Below are 4,392 nucleotides of genomic sequence, written 5' to 3'. Positions count from 1 at the left end.
CCCTCCTCCTCCTCCCCCTCCTTCCTATTCAAAGAGGAAGAAGCACCTGCTAGGTGTTATAATTAACTCAGGGCACAGAGCCTTAGGAAAACAAGTCTCAGAAGGGGAAGAATGAGATGCTTTGACTTTCTGTAACAGTCGGTTCGTTTCATTCTTTAGGGCTCTACTGATTCCTGGTGCAGTATTTAAAAGTAGATTAATCACGTCTCCTTTCTCCTTGTCTGACACTTCAGAGCTGAGGTATCATATGTTGTCCCTACTATTCAGGTAGCATTAGTAATTAGTGTTTGATAATCTAATTTCCTAGGTATTGATGGACTATAATGAAAAATGAATCGGCAGATAATTTTAATTCCAGCACAGGTCCCCTTGAATCCTCACCTGCTTGATCCCAGCTAGACAGCAAGGCCTGCTTTGCTATTTTGCTCCAGGAGGAGGTCTTGGAGTAAATTTTAGGATTTACTTTTCTCTTTGATATCTGACACTAGGAAACCTTTAATGTAGAAAAAAAGTCGCAGGATGCCAGGGCCACAACTGCTGACAACTGGCTTCTGCCACAGTGCTAGAAGGAGAGAAAAGAGGATACACTACCTTCCCTCATGGTGGCACATCCATGAGGGATGCCATGCAGAGGGAAGATTCTACTGCGAGGAGAGATGGAGTCAGTATTTTAGTTTTCATGAACCAGTTATTTGTGGGTATGTCTGCACTCTATAAATTTCACTGGGTTAATGGTTGCCAGTTGGTTAAAAGGGTCAAAACTAGGAAAGTATTACAGAAAAAAAATGTATTCTTATTAAATACATGCTGCAGTTGGAGGAAATTCAGGAATAAAATGGTTAGACATAGCTCCTTTTATTTAAACAAGTAAAGCAGAGATTCTAAAATGTGGGCATGCCTGGAGTAACAGGGTCGAGATGACAGATGTAACCACTGGAGAGGAGAGGTGAGTTAGGGCAGAACTCTAAGGGAAAGACAAGGTAGTATAACTGAATGAGAGAGAGGATGTGGTGATTTAGGAAATGAGGGGGAGGTGGCATAATAAGTGAGTTAAAGATTAAAAAAAATACAGAAAGTGAAAGACCAGCAGAGGATGGAACAGAATGACTGCATCACAGAGATAAAACAATACAGGAACTGAGTAGATGAGACCAGGCAAAAGGTGAGCAGAAGGTGAGACGGGGTGGAATATCTGAAGGAAAGTATATATGTTGGCAAGCCTCGATGGGGAGGAGAGCTAAGACGGCAAGCAATAACAGGCCTGAGGGATGAGCTAGGATGTGCAAGAGAGTGGAAGGCATAGGCAGAACAAAAGACCTGGAGAGTAAAGATGAGATGGCATAGAATAACTGGACACTGAGATAAGATTGGATACAATACATAAAACCAAGAGATAGCATGGGATGAAGGGAAGGGAGAGGAGAGGGGGAAGGATCGGTGGTTTGGACTCAAAAATGAAAACAGGATGAAAGATAGGATCAGGCTGGAGTGATTCAAGCAGATGAGACTTGAAGCAAAAGCTGAACAGGAAAAAGCATCCAGTAGTTGCTCTAAACCCCAAAGATAGAACAAGACCCCAGGCCTGCATATGTGAGGCTTACATTTTTATATGACAGAAATACATTGTCTATAGTTATAGTGAGCCATAAACAAAAAATCATAGTAGCTGGGAGAAATGAACTATTTTAAAAAGTTTTAATTGTAGGGGTATTTTGCCTGCATGTATGTCTGTGTACCCTTTGGGTCCCTAGTGCCTATAAAAACCATAAGATGGCGTCAGATCTCCTGAAATTGGCATTAGAAGTGGTTGTGGACTGTCCTATTTGTGCTTAGAACTGAATCCAGGTCCTCTGGAGGGGCAGTAAATCAAGCCATCATCTCTTTAGTCTGAGACATAAGCTATTCTTGAGAGGTATGAATATTTCCTTAAAGAAATGTAGTTCAAGCTTAGGCTTTGAAGAAGAGTGGATCTCAGCTTCAGTGTTAGTTATTTTTCTATTGCTGTACTAAAATCCCAATGGCCAAGGAAAAAGAAAGTATTTTTCTCTTTTAAAGCAAAGTATTTAATTTGGATAATGGGTTTTGAAGGTTAGGGTCCATGATGGTGGAGAGGAGGAACAGCCCACAGCTCACATCTTGATCAACAACCATGAGGCAGAGAGAGAGCCAACCGGGAATGCCATTAGTTTTTGAAACCCTTCCCCCCACAGTGACAGACCTCCTCCAACAAGGCTCTGCCTCTTAACCCTTCCCAAACAGTTCTATCAGCTGGTACTCAAGCATTCAAATATATGAGTCTATGGGGACCATTCTAATGAAGTCAGCCATAGTGTGCCAAAACATGGACATAGGAGATGATAAAGGATTCTTGAAGCAGAAGAAACAGGATATTCTAAGTCCCAAATCCATGGACCTGAACAGTTAGTGCAGCCGAGTCATAAAGAGGAAAGAAGGGAGCATCACCAGTGATGCTTGCAAAGGAGTCAAGGACCACCTTCGGGATATGTCCTTTATGTAAAGTGATGCTTAAGCAAAGTGATGGTTTAAAACTAGAAAGTGATGTCATCAGAGCTCTTTGGCTGCAGCTGAGAATGTCTGAGAGATGGGATGGAGGCTCAGCTATGTGACAGACTAGATCGTGTAAGTGATGGTGGTTTGAAGAAGATGGCAGCAAAGACAGAAGTTGACGGCCTGTGAAAGAACATGTGGTTTGAATAAGAAAAGTTCTCACACAGGCTCATGTATTTGAGTATTTAGTCCCCAGGTAGTTACACCATTTGAGAGGTTAAGGAAAGACATCACTGGAGAAGGGCTTTGAGAATTACAGGCTATCCCAGCTTCTAGATCAATCTTTCTGTTTCCTGGTAGACTGACAAAATGTGATCAGCCAGTTTCCTACTCTCTGCCTGCTAGTAGTCCCTACTATGAACTCTTAACTCTCTTGAGCTGTAAGTTACATGAAATGTTATCCTTTAAATTGATCTTGGTCACTGATATTTTGTCACCACAGAAACTAATATAGAACTTAATTTATTGGGTATGGGGGAAATGAAATATATATAAAGATGTTAAGGCTGGTCCTGAGATTTTGAGCATGAGGAACTGCTGTCATCTACTGTGATAGGATATTAGATGCAATCCTGCTTTGAAGGAAACAGAAGAAGGGCATGAGTTCATTTTGTCTATTTCTGGTCTGGAATGGTCTTTAGCAGATATTGAGCCTAGACCTTGGGGGAAGAAATAATTAGGTCTGAGATAGAAATTCACAGTTCACAGGGCATGGATGGTACTAGAAGTCAGGAGAATGGATGGAACCACATAGGGAAAAATGTAGAATGAAAATGGAGAGGCCTTTGCAGTATCAATACCTTCCTGTATTGCTCTGATGCAGTGTGTGATACCCACTAAAACACACTGAAAGAATTTGATTGTGTATGGTGTTATAGTGTATAGAATAATTGGGGCAAGTGCCACAAATTGCTTTAAAATATAGACACGGGACAAAGCTTTCTTGGAGCACACATTTGCAACTGCCACTTAAAAGATAGATTTTTTTACCATGTGAACGTTAACAGCATTCATAAGATAGAAGATAGTTATGCTGAGAAAACAAAGGCTGAATTTTACTCCTACAGGTTTGAGAACAACCTGTAGGGAATGGGGAATATTACCCAAAACACATTCCATTTAATCTCATTTTATTCATTCTTCTGAATGGCAATAGAATGAATGTGGGCCCTAGAATCAGAACCTGGTTCAAACAGCTCAAACTCTTCATTTGTAAAATGGGAAAAAAAATTACCAGTTCACCAAATTGTTGTAAGTGAGTCTTTTATAAAGCTAAAGGTCATAAAAGGATGATGTATTATATGGTCATATAATAAGGCTGTAGCAGCATTCACTGCCATCTTAATTCGTCAAACAATCACACAATACCAATCCATTAACCAATTAAATTATGCCATATTAATATCATAAAAATAGAAGAGCTCAAAATGTGATGAGTCTATCACATTGAGTTTTCAGGAGAATCTGGATATCTGGCAAAGGACGATAAAGGGAAAGAGAAGAGATAGGATAGGCAGAGCCATGAAGATGACCTGGGGAGATCAGAGTCTTAGAAACCAAAATGAAAAAGAACATTCCAAAAGGAAAAGATAGTCAGAGGCAATGCTTTCTGGGTGAGAGAAGTCAGGCTAAGGACTCGGGGTTCAGTTCAGAAGTAAATAAATCGCTAAGGATCATAGAGACACCATTGAAAGAGAGCAGAGGGAACAAACACTAGACTCACAGGAGCTGATGAGTGGCAGAAGGGAAGGAAGTGAAGGTGCTGTGTGTGCACATCAATATTCAGAAAGGAAGTTTCAAAAGATAGACAATAGCTGGGAGAAG

The sequence above is a fragment of the Mastomys coucha genome, unplaced genomic scaffold (genome assembly GCF_008632895.1).
Source record: "Mastomys coucha isolate ucsf_1 unplaced genomic scaffold, UCSF_Mcou_1 pScaffold5, whole genome shotgun sequence".
NCBI lineage: Eukaryota > Metazoa > Chordata > Mammalia > Rodentia > Muridae > Mastomys > Mastomys coucha.
The sequence above is the reverse complement of the archived record's forward strand: the minus strand, read 5'-3'. Positions refer to the sequence as shown.